Source organism: Oncorhynchus nerka, linkage group LG13 (assembly GCF_034236695.1).
Source record: "Oncorhynchus nerka isolate Pitt River linkage group LG13, Oner_Uvic_2.0, whole genome shotgun sequence".
In the NCBI taxonomy this organism is placed as follows: domain Eukaryota; kingdom Metazoa; phylum Chordata; class Actinopteri; order Salmoniformes; family Salmonidae; genus Oncorhynchus; species Oncorhynchus nerka.
Window position 1 is genome coordinate 65127871 of NC_088408.1, and position 22412 is coordinate 65150282.

Genomic DNA, 22412 nt, shown 5'->3' on the forward strand with positions numbered 1-22412 from the left:
CTGATCACAGAAAATGGAAATAAATATCCTTGCGCCACTTCCAGCAATTGTTCACAGTGAGCCGAATTACATAAGACCGAGGTTTCAACTCCCACAGCATCCCCATGTTGTCTAGAGTCTTGTGATTTGATTCAGCTTTGATTCTTGGTTGAACCGAATCAGGGGAACCACTTACCTCCAGTCTCCGCCCAGATCATTTGGTTAGCTAGCCAGCTATTTGTCGTCCTTAACGTAGGAGACACTGCTAGCTAGCCAACAGCTAGCCAACGTCTACCGAATAGAACTTCCGCACTCAACAACCCGGTCGCATTCCGCTTCGCTCCACAGGTAGTATCACATTTTCATTTCATTTCATTACAGTACAACGGTTCGATTTGTTTGATCGTAGCTAGCTACATAGCTAGCTACATAGCCGTCTTTGTATCAAAGATAATTGTGTAGTCTAGAGCGATTTTCTAGGTTAGCTAGCCAGCTATTGTCGTTCTTTTAACGCAACGTAACGTAATCAACACTGCTAGCTAGCCAGCTAGCCCCCGAATAGCAGCACTGTAGAAACTATTACACTCAACGGAACGACTTGATTAGTGTAGTGTCAACAACGCAGCCACTGCCAGCTAGCCTACAAAGTCAACAACGCAGCCACTGCCAGCTAGCCTACTTCAGCAGTACTGTATCATTTTAATCATTTTAGTCAATAAGATTCTTGCTACGTAAGCTTAACTTTCTGAACATTCGAGACGTGTAGTCCACTTGTCATTCCAATCTCCTTTGCATTAGCGTAGCCTCTTCTGTAGCCTGTCAACTATGTGTCTGTCTATCCCTGTTCTCTCCTCTCTGCACAGACCATACAAACGCTCCACACCGCGTGGCCGCGGCCACCCTAATCTGGTGGTCCCAGCGCGCACGACGCATGACGTGGAGTTCCAGGTCTCCAGTAGCCTCTGGAACTGCCGATCTGCGGCCAACAAGGCAGAGTTCATCTCAGCCTATGCCTCCCTCCAGTCCCTCGACTTCTTGGCACTGACGGAAACATGGATCACCACAGATAACACTGCTACTCCTACTGCTCTCTCTTCGTCCGCCCACGTGTTCTCGCACACCCCGAGAGCTTCTGGTCAGCGGGGTGGTGGCACCGGGATCCTCATCTCTCCCAAGTGGTCATTCTCTCTTTCTCCCCTTACCCATCTGTCTATCGCCTCCTTTGAATTCCATGCTGTCACAGTTACCAGCCCTTTCAAGCTTAACATCCTTATCATTTATCGCCCTCCAGGTTCCCTCGGAGAGTTCATCAATGAGCTTGATGCCTTGATAAGCTCCTTTCCTGAGGACGGCTCACCTCTCACAGTTCTGGGCGACTTTAACCTCCCCACGTCTACCTTTGACTCATTCCTCTCTGCCTCCTTCTTTCCACTCCTCTCCTCTTTTGACCTCACCCTCTCACCTTCCCCCTACTCACAAGGCAGGCAATACGCTCGACCTCATCTTTACTAGATGCTGTTCTTCCACTAACCTCATTGCAACTCCCTCCAAGTCTCCGACCACTACCTTGTATCCTTTTCCCTCTCGCTCTCATCCAACACTTCCCACACTGCCCCTACTCAGATGGTATCGCGCCGTCCCAACCTTCGCTCTCTCTCCCCCGCTACTCTCTCCTCTTCCATCCTATCATCTCTTCCCTCTGCTCAAACCTTCTCCAACCTATCTCCTGATTCTGCCTCCTCAACCCTCCTCTCCTCCTTTCTGCATCCTTTGACTCTCTATGTCCCCTATCCTCCAGGCCGGCTCGGTCCTCCCCTCCCGCTCCGTGGCTCGACGACTCATTGCGAGCTCACAGAACAGGGCTCCGGGCAGCCGAGCGGAAATGGAGGAAAACTCGCCTCCCTGCGGACCTGGCATCCTTTCACTCCTCCTCTCTACATTTTCCTCTTCTGTCTCTGCTGCTAAAGCCACTTTCTACCACTCTAAATTCCAAGCATCTGCCTCTAACCCTAGGAAGCTCTTTGCCACCTTCTCCTCCCTCCTGAATCCTCCCCCCCCTCCCTCTCTGCAGATGACTTCGTCAACCATTTTGAAAAGAAGGTCGACGACATCCGATCCTCGTTTGCTAAGTCAAACGACACCGCTGGTTCTGCTCACACTGCCCTACCCTGTGCTCTGACCTCTTTCTCCCCTCTCTCTCCAGATGAAATCTCGCGTCTTGTGACGGCCGGCCGCCCAACAACCTGCCCGCTTGACCCTATCCCTCCTCTCTTCTCCAGACCATTTCCGGAGACCTTCTCCCTTACCTCACCTCGCTCATCAACTCATCCCTGACCGCTGGCTACGTCCCTTCCGTCTTCAAGAGAGCGAGAGTTGCACCCCTTCTGAAAAAACCTACACTCGATCCCTCCGATGTCAACAACTACAGACCAGTATCCCTTCTTTCTTTTCTCTCCAAAACTCTTGAACGTGCCGTCCTTGGCCAGCTCTCCCGCTATCTCTCTCAGAATGACCTTCTTGATCCAAATCAGTCAGGTTTCAAGACTAGTCATTCAGCTGAGACTGCTCTTCTCTGTATCACGGAGGCGCTCCGCACTGCTAAAGCTAACTCTCTCTCCTCTGCTCTCATCCTTCTAGACCTATCGGCTGCCTTCGATACTGTGAACCATCAGATCCTCCTCTCCACCCTCTCCGAGTTGGGCATCTCCGGCGCGGCCCACGCTTTGATTGCGTCCTACCTGACAGGTCGCTCCTACCAGGTGGCGTGGCGAGAATCTGGCTCCTCACCACGCGCTCTCACCACTGGTGTCCCCCAGGGCTCTGTTCTAGGCCCTCTCCTATTCTCGCTATACACCAAGTCACTTGGCTCTGTCATAACCTCACATGGTCTCTCCTATCATTGCTATGCAGACGACACACAATTCATCTTCTCCTTTCCCCCTTCTGATGACCAGGCGGCGAATCGCATCTCTGCATGTCTGGCAGACATATCAGTGTGGATGACGGATCACCACCTCAAGCTGAACCTCGGCAAGACGGAGCTGCTCTTCCTCCCGGGGAAGGACTGCCCGTTCCATGATCTCGCCATCACGGTTGACAACTCCATTGTGTCCTCCTCCCAGAGCGCTAAGAACCTTGGCGTGATCCTGGACAACACCCTGTCGTTCTCAAATAACATCAAGGCGGTGGCCCGTTCCTGTAGGTTCATGCTCTACAACATCCGCAGAGTACGACCCTGCCTCACACAGGAAGCGGCGCAGGTCCTAATCCAGGCACTTGTCATCTCCGTCTGGATTACTGCAACTCGCTGTTGGCTGGGCTCCCTGCCTGTGCCATTAAACCCCTACAACTCATCCAGAACGCCGCAGCCCGTCTGGTGTTCAACCTTCCCAAGTTCTCTCACGTCACCCCGCTCCTCCGCTCTCTCCACTGGCTTCCAGTTGAAGCTCGCATCCGCTACAAGACCATGGTGCTTGCCTACGGAGCTGTGAGGGGAACGGCACCTCAGTACCTCCAGGCTCTGATCAGGCCCTACACCCAAACAAGGGCACTGCGTTCATCCACCTCTGGCCTGCTCGCCTCCCTACCACTGAGGAAGTACAGTTCCCGCTCAGCCCAGTCAAAACTGTTCGCTGCTCTGGCCCCCCAATGGTGGAACAAACTCCCTCACGACGCCAGGACAGCGGAGTCAATCACCACCTTCCGGAGACACCTGAAACCCCACCTCTTTAGGAATACCTAGGATAGGATAAAGTAATCCTTCTCACCCCCCTTAAAAGATTTAGATGCACTATTGTAAAGTGGCTGTTCCACTGGATGTCATAAGGTGAATGCACCAATTTGTAAGTCGCTCTGGATAAGAGCGTCTGCTAAATGACTTAAATGTAAATGTAATTTGGAAGAGCTCTCTCCTGAAATTTTTTCCAAGACGACAGCTAATGATTTTTACATCGCCTCCTGATTAATTTTATCGCGTATTTAACGTGTACTAATACCTAAAGTTGCATTACAAAAGTATTTCGAAGTGTTTTGTGAAAGTTTATCGTCGACTTTTTGAATTTAAAAAAATTACGTTACGTTATGAAATGCTCTTTTTTTCCGTTGATCACACAGTCTACATATAATGATATCTAGGCTATATATGGACCGATTTAATCGAAAAAAAGACCCAATAGTGATTATGGGACATCTAGGAGTGCCAACAAAGAAGATGGTCAAAGGTAATGAATGTTTTCTATTTTATTGTGCGGTTTGTGTAACGCCGAAATGCTAATTATTTTGTTTACGTCCCCTGCGGGTCTTTTGTGTTGTAGTGTATTGTTGCATGCTATCAGATAATAGCTTCTCATGCTTTCGCCGAAAAGCATTTTAAAAATCTGACTTGTTGCCTGGATTCACAACGAGTGTAGCTTTAATTCAATACCCTGCATGTGTATTTTAATGAACGTTTGAGTTTTAACTAATACTATTAGCATTTAGCGTAGCGCATTTGCATTTCCAGAGCTCTAGTTGGGACGCAAGCGTCCCGAATAGAAGCAAGAGGTTAACTTTGCTGTAGCTTTTATTTATGCCTGCTATATTACGGCAGACACTGTAATCTGAGCCGTCCCATTGGCCAGCGGTAAGACCTATAGTGCACCTGACTTTCTCTCCAGGGCGAGTTTGTACCTTCAGACACATGAAATGGTTCAAAATGGGAACACTTCACCTTTTACAGAAATGTTTGGCGATCGACTAGAAATGCCTTGGAGATCGACCAGTCGATCGCAATCGACCGGTTGGTGACCACTGGTATGGACTATGGAATTTCCTTGCCTGCACATAGGATAGGTGGCTGTCTTTTAATTGACAGTCAGGGGTGGTGATTATTGGCCCATCATTCATAACCTGTCTGCCTTGCATCAGCTCCAGCGACTGTGCCCCTGACATGCCTGGACGAATTAAACATATATTCAGAGTGGGTTGGAAATAATTGGAGGAATGTCAATTTGTGACCATGAATGATGACCCCATGGCTGCAACCAGTCCACATGTCAGACATATAGGCCTACAGGTCTTTGCTCTCATTCACAGACAGAAGGAAAATACAGCTCTGCTGCTGTCATTATTACCTTACCCACTGTTTACAGCAGCTCATCATGACACATCGTCAACATTAGCTGTTGACCAGGTCTATGTGTCAACATGTGCTAAACTAAGCATACCAACGTTGACAGATACTCATCATTAATGTGTTTAGATACAACCTGAAATAAACCAATCACAAATAGTTGTGTGGGCTATTAAATAATGCAATTTGACGTGGTCATTTTGTACAAACCAAAAATGATGATCATCGTTGATAGAAAGTGGGAGAACTGGGAGGAAAGTGACACTTTTAGTTTCCTAATTAGAGCTACAGACACCATATTTGATGACAGTGAACTTATATATGTCCTCTAACATTAGTCATTTCATTTCTAGGGTTTAATTTGAACAAGTTTAAATGAAATAGGCCGAGAACAGAACTACCGCAACGTTACTTTTGTACCTGTCATTTGGGGCGGGAGTAACACAGTCTTGCGGCGGGAGTAACACAGCCTTGGGGCGGGAGTAACACTGCCTTGGGGCGGGAGTAACACAGTCTTGGGGCGGGAGTAACACAGCCTTGGGGCGGGAGTAACACAGCCTTGGGGCGGGAGTAACATAGCCTTGGCGCGGGAGTAACACAGCCTTGGGGCGGGAGTAACACAGCCTTGGGGCGGGAGTAACACAGCCTTGGGGCGGGAGTAACACAGCCTTGGGGCGGGAGTAACATAGCCTTGGCGCGGGAGTAACACAGCCTTGGGGCGGGAGTAACACAGCCTTGGGGCGGGAGTAACACAGCCTTGGGGCGGGAGTAACGGCTAGAGAGAAGCGCACAATATCTGTCTTCTCTCCTTGTTTCTGGTTTGTAATGCTCGTTACTTTCAACAAATGTACTATCAGCCATAATTTCATGTTTGTATTGATTCGAAAAAATGAATCATAATATTGCGCAACCACACTATTTTGGATTTACTAAAATTGATCACATCATTTTCTCATCTCACTTTTAATAGGAATGTAGTAGGAGATGCTTTTCACCATTTTCAATTACTATTCATGCTTAGCTCTACCAATCAGGTGTGCTCCAGCTGTCCTTGTCATGCGTGCTCCTGGTGTCATGATAGAATAAACGTCTTTAAGCTCTTCACAAATGTCAAACTCATCATGCTGATCACATTTCCATGGCTTGACATAAGGAAAAGGGTGGCTATTTGAAGAATCTCAGATATAAAATATATTTTGCTTTGTTTAACACTTTTTTGGTTACTACAGGATTCCATATGTGTTATTTCATAGCTTTGATGTCTTCACTATTATTCTACAATGTAGAAAATAGTATTATGACCCCCCTTAACTAGGTCTGTGCCCCTCCTTGGCCACCCCATTCAAAATGTTCTGGACATGTCACTGGATCTTCATAGTGAGCGCAGAAAACCTATAGGCTTTGCATACTATCCTCCTCTGCTGCCTAGGGCTGAGCCCTAAGTTGGCCGATTCTTCTAAGGGGCCTATGCAAAACTTTACAGTTAGAACTATGCATTCGGGCAGGTAGCATTCTCCTGGCATCCGCCAAACCCAGATTCATTTATTGGCTTGTCAGACAGAGAAGCGTGAATCATCACTCCAGAGTACACGTTTCCAATGGCGGCGAGCTTTACACCACTCCAACCAATGCTTGGCATTGCGCATGGTGATCTTATGCTTGTGTGCGGCTGCTCGGCCATGGAAACCCATTTCATGAAGCTCCAGACGAACAGGTCTTGTGCCGACGTTGCTTCCAGAGGCAGCTTGGAGCTCGGTAGTGAGGGTTGCAACCAAAGATAGATGATTTTTACACACTACACGCTTCAGCACTCGGCGGTCCCATTCTTTGTGCTTGTGTGGCCTACCACTTTGCGGCTGAGACGTTGTTGCTCCTAGATGTTTCCACTTCACAATAACATCAGTTACAGTTGACCGGGTCAGCTCTAATAGGGCAGAAATTTGATAAACTGACTTGTTGGAAAACTGGCATCCTATGATGGTGCATCCTATGAAACTTTCCTTTTTATTCTATTAATTGTATTTGCCCATATAAAGCTTGTTATGACCGAGTACACTTTTTTAAAGAATATCTTCGGTGGGGTAAATGCTATTACCAAAAATAAATGCAAAACTTTGGCAGCAATGCCATTCTAATGAGGTTTATTCTACCTGTAAGATTTCTGGAAAGATTATTCCTTTTAATTAAATTTGCTTTCATATTGTTGAGAATTGGAATAAAGTTATCTTAATATGTTTGTTATCACTTATTAAGCATCCTAAGTATTTCATATTTTTTGTGGTCCACTTCAAAGATTGCTGTAGATTGTGAGTTCATTTCTTTTTTTATTGCCATTATTTAGTTTTTTTTCCACGTACATTTTATACCCCAATATTTTTTGTATTTCGAAAATATTTTTAGCAAAGGGGGTATTAAGTTTTCAATATTGGTCAGGAATATCAAGAGATCATGTGCAAATAAGTTTAGTTTATATTAATGTATACCAATGCTGATAGCTGTTACATTTGGGTCCTGTCTAATTATTTCTACAAGCGATTCAATTGCCAGTGCAAACAGGAGAGGGGAGAGGGGACATCCCTGTCTGGTGCCCCTTTCTAAAGCAATTTCATCAGATAATGTATTAATTTTGTATATTTCTCCTGGTTGTAATTCAACTTAAATAAAAGTTTGATACATGGAACAAGAAACTACTGAATTGAGTGACATGTGTGTTGTAATTTATGTAAACAGGGGGTCTACTTTGTCCCAAAGTGTTGAATGTAATTATATGGGAAAGCCACACATTTCTGGTGCTTTGCAAATGTTTTATCAGTATCTAAAATTTCTTATTGGGTGATCCCTGCTTTTAGTGATTATTTTTTTTGTTGAGTCTAAGACGGCTATAGGATCCATCCAACTGTTGTTTAATTCTGATTTGCAGTATATACATTTTCAAATAAGTTTTTAAAATTGTCTTTAATTGGGTTGCTTCTAATTACCGCTTTTGTATTTTTATCTTTTAAAATGATAACTGGTTTAGCATGTATTCATTTTGTGAGAGCTGCAAGATATTTAACAGGTTTATTTGCCATTAAGTAGTATGCTTTATTTGAGTTTAACATGTAGTGGTTGGCTCTCTTCAAAAGTAAAAGATCATATTCCTGCTTAACATCAGAAATTTCTTCTTTACCTTGTAAAGATTTTTTTTAAGACAGTGATAAAAAAAAGATCTACAATGTTGCAGAGTAGAAGATAAGCATTCCCTTAACGTACGCCTTAAAATCATCCCATATTGTATGGCGGGACGGATTTTCTCTGTCCTCTATGTCTACATTTGTAATGTTAAAGTTTTAAAAAAAAATGTTTTTAGGTATTTAATACATTTCGGGTCCAGAAGATGCGCTCTGTTCATTCCCCAATTTTTTATTGGTGTATTTATGCATGATACCGGAGAATGATCCGATATCACTATATCGTACATTATCTAATCCAGTAAATTGTTGAGTGCATTTGGGGGGGGGAAATGGTTAATTCTTGTTTACATGCACTTAGGTTGGAGTCATTAAAACTTGTTTTTCAACCACTCCACAAATGTCTTGTTAACAAACTATAGTTTTGGCAAGTCGGTTAGGACATCTAATTTGTGTATGACACAAGTATTTTTCCAACAATTGTTTGCAGACAGATTATTATTACTTATAATTCACTGTATCTCAATTCCAGTGGGTCAGAAGTTAACATACACTAAATTGACTGTGTCTTTAAACAGCTTGGAAAATTCCAGAAAATGATTTTATGGCTTTAGAAGTTTCTGATAGGCTATTTGACGTAATTTGAGTCAATTGGAGGTGTACCTGTGTATGTATTTCAAGGCCTACCTTCAAACTCAGTGCCTCTTTGCTTGACATCATGGGAAAATCAGCCAAGACCTCAGAAAAAAAATTGTAGTCCTTCACAAGTCTGGTTCATCCTTAGGAGCAATTTCCAAATGCCTGAAGGTACCATGCGCATCTGTATAAACAATAGTACGCAAGTATAAACACCATATGACCACGCAGCCGTCATACTCCTCAGGAACGAGATGTGTTCTGTCTCCTAGAGATGAATGTTCAAATCAATCCCAGAACAACAGCAAAGGACCTTGTGAAGACGCTGGAGGAAACGGGTACAAAGGTATCTATATCCACAGTAAAACTTGTCCTATATCGACACACCCTGAAAGGATGCTCAGCAAGGATGAAGCCACTGCTCCAAACCGCCATAAAAAAAACAGACTACGGTTTGCAACCGCACATGGGGACAACGATCATACATTTTGGAGAATTGTCCTCTGGTCTGATGAAACAAAAATAGAACTGTTTGGCCGTAATGACCATCGTTATGTTTGGAGGAGAAAGGGGGAAGCTTGCAAGCCAAAGAACACCATCCCAACCGTGAAGCACGGGGGTGGCAGCACAATGTTGTAGGGGTGCTTTGCTGCAGAAGGGACTGGTGCACTTTACAAAATAGATGGCATCATGAGGATGGAAAATGATGTGGATATATTGAAGCAAAATCTCAAGACATCAGTTAAAGCTTGGTCGCAAATGGGTCTTCCAAACGGACAATGACCCCAAACATACTTCCAAAGTTGTGGCAAAATGGCTTAAGGACGACAAAGTCAAGCTATTGGAGTGGCCATCACAACGCCCTGACCTCAATCCCATAGAAAATGTGTGGGCAGAACTGAAAAAGCGTGTGCGAGCAAGGAGGCCTACAAACCTGACTCAGTTACACCAGCTCTGTCAGGAGGAATGGGCCAAAATTCACCCAACTTATTGTGGGAAGCTTGTGGAAGGCTAACCAAAATAATTTGACCCAAATTAAACCATTTAAATGCAATGCTACCAAATACTAATTGAGTGTATGTAAACTTCTGACCCACTGGGAAAGTGATGAAAGGAATAAAAACTGAAATAAATCATTCTCTCTACTATTATTCTGACATTTCACATCCTTAAAATTAAGTGGTGATCCTAATTGACCTAAGACAGGGAATTTTTACTAGGATTAAATGTCAGGAATTGTGAAAAACAGAGTTTAAATGTATTTGGCTAAGGTGTATGTAATCTTCCGACTTCAACTGTAAGTCTTAAAAATACTTGAGGGCAAATATATCAGATTTAACTGTTCAGACACAAGTCGCATGGCCAGGAATCAGATTTGTATCTGATTTTAAACAACCTGTGAAGGTGGTTTCAATTGTGACTTGAAATATCAGATTCCATGTGCTTTTTCTCGATCCAGACTGCACGAAAAATATATACAGTAACAGTCAAAAGTTTGGACACACTTACTCATTCCAGGGTTACTCTTTATTTTTACTGTTTTCTACATTGTAGAATAATAATGAAGACATCAAAACTATGAAATAACACATATGGAAGTAAACCAAGAAAGTGTAGTAACCAGAATGTGCTAAACAAATCAAAATATATTTCATATTTTAGATTCCTCAAAGTAGCCACCCTTTGTCTTGATGACAGCTTTACACACTCTTGGCATTCTCGCAACCATTTTCATCAGGTAATCACCTGGAATGCATTTCAATTAACAGGTGTACCTTGTTAAAAGATCATTTGTAGAATTTATTTCCTTCGTAATGAGTTTGAGCTAATCAGTTGTGTTGTGACAAGGTAGGGGTGGTATACAGAATATAGTCCTATTTGGTGAAAGACCAAGTCCATATTATGGCAAGAACAACTCAAATAAGCAAAGAGAAATTACAGTCCATCATTACTTTAAGACATGAAGGTCAGTCAATACGGAAAATGTTAAGAACTTTAAACGTTTCTTCAAGTGCAGTCGCAAAATCCATCAAGCGCTATGATGAAACTGGCTCTCATGAGAACTGCCACAGGAAAGGAAGACCAAGAGTTACCTCTGCTGCAGAGGATAAGTTCATTAGAGTTACCAGCCTCAGATTTTTCAGCCCAAATAAATGCTTCACAGAGTTCAAGTAACAGACACATCTTATCATCAACTGTTCAGAGGAAACTGCATGAATCAGGCCATCATGGTCGAATTGCTGCAAAGAAACCACTACTTAAAGATACCAATAAGAAGAAGAGACTTTCTTGGGCCACGAAACATGAGCAATGGACATTAGACCAGTGGAAATCTGTTCTTTGGTCTGATGAGTCCAAATTTGAGATTTTTGGTTCCAACTGCCGTGTCTTTGTGAGACGCAGAGAAGGTGAATGGATGCTCTCCGCATGTATGGTTCCCACCATGAAGAATGGAGGAGGAAGTGTGATGGTGTGGGTGTTCTTTGCTGGTTACACTGTTAGTGGTTTACTTACAACTCAAGGCATACTTAACCAACATGGCTCCCACAGCATTCTGCAGCGAAACGCCATCCCATCTGGTTTGCGTTTAGTGGGACTGTCATTTGTTTTTCAACAGAACAATGACCCACACACCTCCAGGCTGCATAAGGGCTATTTGACCAAGAAGGAGATTGATGGAGGGCTGCATCAGATAACCTAACCTCCAGAAAAATATATTTTGATTTGTTTAACAATTTTTTAGTTACTACACTATGTGTTATTTCATAGTTTTGATGTCTTCACTATTATTCTACAATGTTGAAAATAGAACAAAATAAACAAAAACCCTTGAACGAGTAGGTGTGTCCAAACTTTTGACTGGTACTGTATATCATATTCATTTATCACCCCCCTAATGGTGTTAAAGGAACCACTTGGGGTGGAAATGCTGGCACACCCTACATTTTTTTTATCCCCAATGCACCCCCCCCCCCCCCCCACTCTGATACAGTACAGTGAAATGCCTAGCACCCCCACTCTGATACAGTACAGTGAGATGCCGAGCACCCCCCACTCTGATACAGTACAGTGAAATGCCTAGCACCCCCCACTCGGATACAGTACAGTGAAATGCCTTTCTTGCAAGCTCTTTCCCAACAATGCAGTAATCAATACCCGTAGTAGTATAAAATAACATAAATTAGGACCAAAGCACACAAGAAATATAAGTAAGAAAAACATGAGAAAGAAAGTAAGCTATATACATGGTCAGTTCCAAGGTCAGTGTCAATACCATATTTACAATGCGAAGGGATACTGGAGGGGTAGGGATAGATATGTGTACTGTAGGTGTAAGCTGACTAGGCATCAGGATGTATGATGACAGAGTAGCCACAGCATATGATGATTGTATGTGAGTGTGTGTGCACGTGTAGAGACAGTATGAATGTGTGTGCGTATGAGCCAATGAAGTTTGTGTGTGTGTATGTCTGTGTGTATCTGTGTGTATGTGTGTGCATAGTGAAAATACAAGGGTCAATGCAGATAGTCCGTGTAGACATTTTGAAAGCTATTTAGCAGTCTTATGGCTTGGGGAAGCTGAAGAGCCTGTTGTTGTCAGACTTCTTGCTCCAGTACTGCTTGCTATGCGGAAGTTGAGAGAACCGTCTAGGGCTTGGGTGGCTTCGGTCTTTAATAATTTTCCATGCCTTCCTTTCAAACCGTGTGATGTAGAGGTCCTGGATGGCAGGGAGCTCAGCCCCGGTGAGGTACTTTGCTGTCCCCAGGGGGAAGAGGGGCTGTTGCTCATTCTTCATAACTGTGTGCATGTGTGTGGACCATTTTAAGTCCTTTGGATATTGAGGAACTTGAAGGTCTCGGCCCACTCCACTACAGCCAAGTCGATGTGGATGGGGGCGTGCTCGCCCCCTGTTTCCGGTACTCCATGATCAGCTCCTTGGTCTCATTGACACTGAGGGAGAGATTGTTGTCCTGCACTCTTAGAAAAAAAGGTTCCTTATCGAACCTTAAAGGGTTCTGTCGCTTGCTTTATATATGGAACCCCTCAAAGTTCTATATAGAACCCTACAGGTTCTTCTTCAATGAACCAAAATATACTTTGATGTAGAATATAATTCAACAAATCAATTAAATTATAGACAAAAGAATATCAGCATAGTTTGTAGAATGCTTTGTATGCAATGTTTCATATGCAAACATAGTTTGGAAATATGCACTTGTGGCCAGGGTGGCATCTCTTTATTTGAATGATGGCCCACATCAACTCTCTGTCTGACTTCTTTGCAATACAATACAATACAACTTTGTCTATTAGTTACAGCAAACATCAAAAATGAGTCTTCCGCTCCATTCTCAACCCCCAACAAACAGCAGACCTCACACATACTGTTGAGACGAGCACAGGTTCAACCTGCGTGCAGAGCATGCTGTGGGTTAAGGGCCTTGCTCAATGGCCCAATGGTAGGAGAATGTTTTGAGAACGTGAACCCAACAGCCCTCCACTTGTCAGATCAATTTCTCCTGTTTTTTTTTCCTGTGCCAAGCCCAGGATTCAAACTGGATAACTTTCGCCCACAGGTTCAACTTCTGCCACAGGTCCAACTCCTTACAAAGTATTTGAGCAGAATTGAGCAGTCGGCAATCCTGCTCATCGCTCATGGAGCGGTGCGTACCGCTCCAGCGCTCCACATCCTTTCCTACAGATCCACTGAAAACCACTCTGCACTCACAGGGATAGAAACTGCCTCTCCAAATTCATGCCATTCATTAAAATCACAATTTAACCAACACCCTTCTATTATTGTGACTACCTGGACCTACCATTTGGTTTTGAAGTATTGAAAACAAACCATATGATTTGAATGAAAAGTATTTTAATAAACATGAAAAGGTGAATGTAAGAAGCACTCATCATTTCAAATAGGCTACATGTCACGTCAAACAGCATATAAACACTCTAAATAGGTCAGGAGCCAGACAGGGAGCCAGAGAAAATGAATTATTTAGGCTATATTATTACAATTATTTCAAGGCTAGAGCCTACAAAGAAATACACTGTGAAGCATTTGTGAGTATGACACACTAGGCTGGTAGGGAGTCAGGAACATTAACCGCTCAGCATTTAAACAACATTTCATCGTATTAAATCATTATACAATTAAATCATTAGAAATCATCATTGCACATAATAGGCTGTGACTTAAATTAAATAATGAAATACAAATTAAATGAGAAAATGCCTTATTAGGCTCGGTGCTTCAGTGCCTTTGAATTCATTTGTAGAAACATGAGTTGGGCCAGAATCTGTGGCATCTGGCACATGCAACGGTGCCAGCAGTGGACAATGTCCTCGCCGTACTTGCAAAGCCACCGGGGATGCTTAACATCCTTTTGGCTACTCTTGCCAGGCTGTGCAGGGATAGGTAGGCCTAAAGGTTTTTAGGCAAAATAACCAAGTCAAAACGGAAAGCTCCTTGAATGTTGGAATATGCCAGGACTATTGGGCCAAAATGATGTCCTATTGAATATATAATAGAACAAAAATGATGGAAACTTTTAAGAGATCTGCTTTTTTGTTTAATAATACTTTGCTACAATGACACACTTAATTAGCTCCCCGCCTACTTCATTTATTTTAGAATGTGCACCAGTGGAGGCTTCTCAGAAGAGGAAGGGGAGGACCATCCTCCTCAGTGACTTTCATGAACATAAAAATAGTGAAAAGTTAAAAAGAGACCCTTTTAGATATCCCATATTGTCCTTCTGCTTGTTTGATGGCTCTGCGGAGGTCGTAGGAGGACTTCTTCTACTTGTTTGTGTCCTGAGCCGTATGTAGAATATTTACAAGGATGTAGGCTGGGTAAGTACAATTTGATAATAAAAATGTCAAAATGGGCTACATGTTTAAGTGCAAGTGTTATTAGTCCAACATTTCGTTAAGTTAAGTTGCAGAATTGCATTCGGCCCTATTTTTTTTAACCTCAGGTAGTCTGTACCTGAGGCACGAGGGGAGGGACTGGATTTTGGGTTGGAGTGGAGGGGAAGAGTCAAACGCAATTTTGTTGGCCTTCTGGGGGGCTTTGCCCAGGTAAAGAGATGACAGCTCTTACTGTTGCTGCCCCATGATTTTTCCGCAAGTCCTGACTATCTTGCCCAAGCTATTTTTCTGTGCAAGCTTTGCATTCCCAAACCAGCAGGTCTGGCAGTAGGACAGAATGCTCTCAATGAATGATTTATAAAAGAACTATGATGGTTAGATCAACATTGAAAAAGTGCAGCTTCCGTATGAAATACAGTCTCTTGCCTTTCTGAAAAATAATGTCAGTACACTGATCCGAGGACAGCTTGTTGTCAATGACTAGCCCAAGACATTTGTACTCCTCCATTAGTTCTATGGGCTCCCCCTTTTTCAGTGATGGTGTGTGCATGGTAGTGTTCCTTCAAAAGTCAATCATCATATCCTTTGTTTTTTATGTGTTTTGATTTAGATGGGACGACCCACACCAAAGAGTGAAATAATTCAGAGCTGGTCAGTGCTCGGTCTCATCCCGTTCCAGGAGACTGACCAAAGCAGCGTTGTCGGCATACTTGATCAGGTGGCACCCTGGGAACTGGCTTCGGCAGCTGTCGATATACACTATGTACAGTACCGGTGAAAAGACGCTGCCCTGTGGGGTTCCAACTGAAGTAGTGTGTACCTCCAACAGTGTGTTGACATCTCGCAACCTGCTGAGACCTTTCAGTTAGGAAGTTGGGGATCCATGTGATAAGCATCAAGTCTGAAGTCTTCTCCCAGTCTGTCTGAGCGGACAAATGGATTGATTGTGTTAAATGCCGAGGTGAAATCTGCGAACATGATACGCATATGGGTTTTTTTGCCCTCCAAATGCATGTACACCAAATGTAAGAGAGAGAGGATGGCATCCTCTGTTCCTCTCTCCTCCCGGTATGCAAATTGGAGGTGGTCAAGTAGGTGTTTGTTGGTGTTGATGATGTATGCTTTGATGATCATTTCAAGAGGTTCAATCAATAGAGAGGTAAGAGCGACAGTCTGTAGTCATTTGCTTGGATAAAGCTAGAGTGTTGTGTAAGAGCTACATCACCTCTTTGTTTCTAGGACGCCTCCCTGCATGGGAGGGGCTGCTTGCTATCTTGTTTAAGGGTAACTCTCAACCCCAATTTCAGCCTTTGCCCAAACCCTTCAAATAACATCTTAAAAAGCATTCAGGTGAGAACTAAAGCATACTTACCAGAAGTCCACTGGCCAGCTCTGATAATAAAATTATGTGCATCTCAAGCAAAGAATCCTCTGGACAGTTAGCTCACAGTGGTAAGGCGCCAAATTAATGACATCTATTGCCACTTGCGTACGTTTTTATAACCCATGGTGTGCAGAAAAATGTGTTGAAATGTGGACTCACATTTATTGCGGTATTGTGTTGGGAAGAGAAGTGCAATCCTCACCTTGAAAATTAAGATAAGAGGCTCAATCCATTTACGCAATAGCTCTTTTTCCATAGGTCAAATTAACTCACAGATTGGTCTTGGGTACTTTATAAAAACCTACAACTACTTCTGTACCATGGTGATCCCTCTCACAGGCATGCTTTCACTTTTCAGAATTGGAAGTGTGTGGGCACAGGATGAATTTACTTATTTATTTTAATTGAACCTTTATTTAACTAGGCAAGTCAGTTTCTTATTTAAATCCTTATTTACAATGACGGCCTACCCCGGCCAAACCCTAACCCGGGTGATGCTGTTGTATGCTTTGCTCAGTCTTGGCATTCTCTCAATCAGCTTCACCTGCAATGCTTTTCCAACAGTCTTGAAGGAGTTCCCACATATGCTGAGCACTTGTTGGCTGCTTTTCCTTCACTCTGTGTTCCAACTCATCCCAAACCATCTCAATTGGGTTGAGTTCAGGTGATTGTGGAGGCCAGGTCATCTGATGCAGCACTCCATCACTCTCCTTCTTGGTCAAATAGCCCAACACAGCCTGAAGGTGTGTTGGGTCATTGTCCTGTTGAAAAACAAATGATAGTCCCACTAAGAGCAAACCAGATGGGATGGAGTATCGCTGCAGAATGCTGTGGTAGCCATGCTGGTTAAGTGTGCCTTCAATTCTAAGTAATTCATTTTTCATTTCAATAACACAATAGAAAAATCTGTATACAGTGTGTGCAAATGAAGTAAGGAGGTAAGGCAATCAATAGGCCAATACTGGCAAAGTAATTACAATTTAGTGTGATATAGGTGCAGATGAGGATGTGCAAGTAGAAATATAATGAAATATATACACACAAATGAAAATATTTACATGGGACAAAAACTCCTGCGCCATCTTGGGAAAAAAACTGTGTTATCTTTTACCAGATCTAATGTGTTATATTCTCCTACATTCCTTTCACATTTCCACAATCTTCAAAGTGTTTCATTTCAAATGGTACCAAGAATATGCATATCTTTGCTTGAGGGCCTGAGCTACAGGCAGTTCGATTTGGGTATGTCATTTTAGGCGATTTTTTTTTAAAAAGGGTCCAATTCCTTAAGAGGTTTTAATCGATCCCGCAAATAACAAAGCTTACCTTCACAACCAAAAAGACACAGAGGAAAGGTGTATGTGAGTTTCCTTTTTGTCTTGTAATTGCACATTTGGAAGGTGCATTGAAACAATTAGCTAGCAAGATTATTTAATTTCTAGTACAACCAACTAGTTAGCTAGCAAGTTATATCTGAATGATGCACTGAAATTAGCTACTCTTGTGGGGATCACTATGGTAGCTCACTATGGCTATTCTCAATAACAAGCAAGCCCCTATCTGAGAGGCATGTCTGACTGATCACTCAATGAACGCTGATTTCATCAAAAGTGCATTACAGTGGCTTGGAAATGCAACGACATTGTAAAAGAAGTCAAATATTTTGTAGGAACACCTTTAGGAATAATTATGATGTTGCCAGATTGACTTTAAATGCAGTATAAACACAGATAGAAAAATGAGCTATAAAAATCTTTGGTATGTCGTTAGATTGAGGGGAGAACAACTCAGATTTGAGCTAGCTACTGTTTTTTAACGACTTGTTTAGCTAACAACAACATTGCCATCCATTTGACGACATGATAATGATGGCAAAGTTATTTCCTACTAATCATTTGTCTACTTTATCAATGTCATCATATTTTGTTATTTAGACCAAACAATCGTTAGCCTCCATCTATCAAGACTTTTGGGCACCACTATTGTGCCGCCGGCAGAGAGCGGCTTGAGAATGTTCACAACAATGGTGGAGTTCGTTTTCATGGCCTGGTGCCCCTGGAGAGCGGAGATTGATCATTTTAGACCATTCATTTGATCCTTAGGTGAAATTTCCACCTAACTGGCGCACAAGGCCATGCAAAACCAGCTCAACCAATGACATGACGTGACCCAGTGGTGGTAGTGCAACCGATGAATAGAAACATTTGTTTTGGTTTTGTCTATTTTGCCGGCCGGCCATCCTATCCTATTGGAGTTGAAGTTGTGACTGGAGGAGTGGTGGTGTCCACTGGAGGGCAACTTTACTGGACCACATGTAGAAGCTCATCATCATGAAGTTCATCTACACCAACTGATACAAGTGTCCTCTATTAGGCACTACTATAGTGCTAGCTAGTACACGCACGTATGGATTTACATTACTAATCATATTTCCTTAATGTGCAGGGTCCACTTTGACCCAAGAGAACAATCCAGACTAAGAATTTGCAAAAGGTAAGATCATAATGTTCATACAAGTATTATATGGACAGAGTGGACCTGATCCTAGATCAGCATTCCTACTCTGATGGTTAATTCTCTCTCTCCCTCATCCTTTCTATAAATTCAGATTGACCCCATTGTCTATGGATAGTAGATGTGGGTGAGTGGACTACAGATCTGTGACAAGCCGAGCAACAGCAGCTGTTCTAACTATTGGCAAGGATTTATTTGACCTCCAATCACCTTGAGAGTTACTTTATTCTGCATTCAACACTTCTTTTGCAGGAGAGGTGAGTACCTGTCAGATTCCCTTGCTGTCCTTCACCCCTCGGTGCAGTCTGCTGACCATCAGTGTGGCCAAGAAGAAGTTTGCCAGCCGAAGTAGGAGCCATGTTCATCGCCATGCAACACTCCACTGACTGAGTATTATTTTACTGGGTGAGTTTCACTTTTACTTGAGTCATTTCCTATGAAGGTACCTTTACTTGTACTCATGTATGACAATTGGGTACTTTTTCCACCACTGTTGCTGCATGTGTGTAACAGATTCTCTAGGTGCTCCAGCACACCTCGTCCTGTTTTTTAGATCCTGCTAAAATGGTCCACTATCAGCCAGGTGAAGAGGCTCTCCCATGGAAAGGAAGGAGTGTTGTGGCACCAAAATGGATGAAAACCCATTCTTGTGGGAATTGCTATAGACCACCAAGTGCTAACAGTAAGTGTCTGGATAACGTGTGTGATATCAACAGAGAGGTATATTTTCTGGGTGATTTAAATATTGACTAGCTTTCATCAAGCTGTCCACCTGAGAAAGAGCTTCAAACTGTAACCAGTGCCTGTAACCAGTTGTTTACTTGCCAAGGATCATAGGCTTGAGGTGACTTCCTTGATCACGCAGGTAGCCAGCCTACGTAAGAAACTGGGGAAAACGCAGTGGAATGTTTACCTTTCTACACCGGACTGCGTTCACGCATGTTGGTGCACCTCCTGCCTCTCCTCCCCCATCTGATAGCGGAGTCTAAGGAGCACAGCAAGAGGAGCATGGCAATCAATGAAGGTTGCATGTCACGAGCCGTGGAAGCAGAAGACAGTGTACTCCTGCAAAGCAGTCTACACTCCCAACAAGAGGTCCGGTGCGGATACAAACAATGAATAGTTTTGCCGTCCTGGAGTCTGATCTTCCTGCATCTTCATCACTGGGGGTACCTGTGTCTGCGGCCACTGTACCTACTCCTACTCCTTCCCCTACAACTTTGAACTCGACGTCGGCAACCTTCCATCCCTGCTCTGTATCGAGCGGGGCTTCTCCATCTGTCGGAGGCCTGCATCATCCGGTGAAGTGTGGGAGTGGGCGGATTTCTTCGTCCTTCTCTCCAGTCGTGATTCTGGGCAGCTCCATGGTAAGAAATGTGAATGTTCCTGGTGCAAAAACAATGTCCTATCCCGGAGCTCGAGTAAATTACATTACTAAGCTGCTCCAGAATGTACGACACCAGGACATCAACATTGATTCTATCGTAGTCCATGTGGGTTTTAATTACATTATGAAGGACAGCTCTGAACAGTTGAAACTTCATTTCAAAGAACTGATTGACTCCCTGCTAGACATGAATGAATTACCCATCGTATATGGCCGTGTGCCCTCTCTGAATCGTGGCATTGAACGCTTTAGCAGGATTCTTTCTTTTCACAACTGGCTACGTGATTATTGCAGCTCAATGGGTGTAACTTTTGTTGACAATTTCGATACCGTTTGGAAGCAAAACACGTTTTATAAGGAGGATGGGATCCACCCAAATCATTTGGGTCCCTGGATCCTTTCACGGCATTATAAGGCTGCGTTGAAACAATTACTTATCAATGACCCAAGCCCAGCTCAGTTAATCCCTACGATTGTGTCACGGGGTCATCATAATGCTTTAGCAAATGTACATTATATCAGGGGCGTTGCTAGGCACAATATAAGTAACCTAATCTATGTCCCTCTAACTGCCCTGAATGCCTCTGCTGATCCTACAGCTATTGTATGCAGAAAGCATGTGTCTATGAACCAGATGTATGCTGTTAGCACTGAGGCTGTGTGCCCTAGGAGGAAGTCCACTGTGTGCAGCTCACCCTGCACTAACATAAATAACATGAGAATATCTACTTCTACTAAGCTTCCCAGTAAAGCAATGAAATCAAGCAAGCATCCCAGAAACGTGCTCAAAATAGCCCACTTTAACACATGTAGCTTAAGAACAACTTGCTAGTAACAGATGACATTCATATTCTGACTATCTCTGAAACTCAATTAGACAATACCTTTGATGATACAGTGGTAGCAATACAAGGTTATAGCATTTACAGAAAAAACAGAAATGCCAGTGGGGGAGGTGTTGCTGTTAATATTCAGAACCACATTCCTGTAAAGATTAGAGAGGGTCTCATGTTAAATACTGTTGAAGTAATATGGCTGCAGGTTCATCTGCCTCACCTAAAACCCATTCTTGTGGGAATAGGCTTTATTTCACAGAACAAGAATAGACTGACGAGTTTCAGAAGAAAGTTATTTGGTTTTGGACATTTTGAGCCTGTAATCAAACCCACAAATGCTGATACTCCAGAGGCTCAACTAGTCTAAAGAAGGCCAGTTGTATTGCTTCTTTAATTAGAACAACAGTTTTTAACTGTGCTAATATAATTGCAAAAGGGTTTTCTAATGATCAATTAGCCTTTTAAAATTATAAACTTGGATTAGCTAACATAACGTGCCATTGGAACACAGGAGTGATGGTTGTTGATAATGGGCCTCTGTACGCCTATGTAGATATTCCATATAAAAATTTGCTGTTTCCAGCTACAACATTTCTGATCAATTTGATGTGATTTTAATGGTCAAATAATGTGCTTTTCTTTCAAAAACAAGGACATTTCTAAGTAACCCCAAACTTTTGAACGGTAGTGTATATTGTCACACTCCACTTACCAAGAACATTGCCAAAAAAGGCACGCTGTCACCTGATTTTATACAGTCCCTTCAGGAAGTATTCACACACCTTAACTAAAAACATTTCTCATAAGAAACTAGCTCCCTGGTATACAGAAAATACCCGAGCTCTGAAGCAAGCTTCCAGAAAATTGGAACGGAAATGGCGCCACACCAAACTGGAAGTCTTCCGACTAGCTTGGAAAGACAGTACCGTGCAGTATCGAAGAGCCCTCACCGCTGCTCGATCATCCTATTTTCCAACTTAATTGAGGAAAATAAGAACAATCCGAAATTTGTTGTGCCGTGGGGGAGATCTTGTGCTATACTCGGCCTTGTCTCAGGATGGTAAGTTGGTGGTTGAAGATATCCCTCTAGTAGTGTGGGGGCTGTGCTTTGGCAAAGTGGGTGGGGTTATATCCTTCCTGTTTGGCTCTGTCCGGGGATATCATCAGATGGGGCCATAGTGTCTCCTGACCCCTCCTGTCTTAGCCTCCAATATTTATGCTGCAGTAGTTTATGTGTCGGGGGGCTAGGGTCAGTTTGTTATATCTGGAGTACTTCTCCTGTCTTATCCGGTGTCCTGTGTGAATAGCCTTTATTTCTCAGAACAAGAATATGCTCTCTCTAATTCTCTCTTTCTCTCTTTTGTTCTCTCTCAGAGGACCTGAGCCCTAGGACCATGCCTCAAGACTACCTGGCATGATGACTCCTTGCTGTCCCCAGTCCACCTCGCCGTGCTGCTGCTCCAGTTTCAACTGTTCTGCCTGCGGCTATGGAATCCTGACCTGTTCACTGGACGTGCT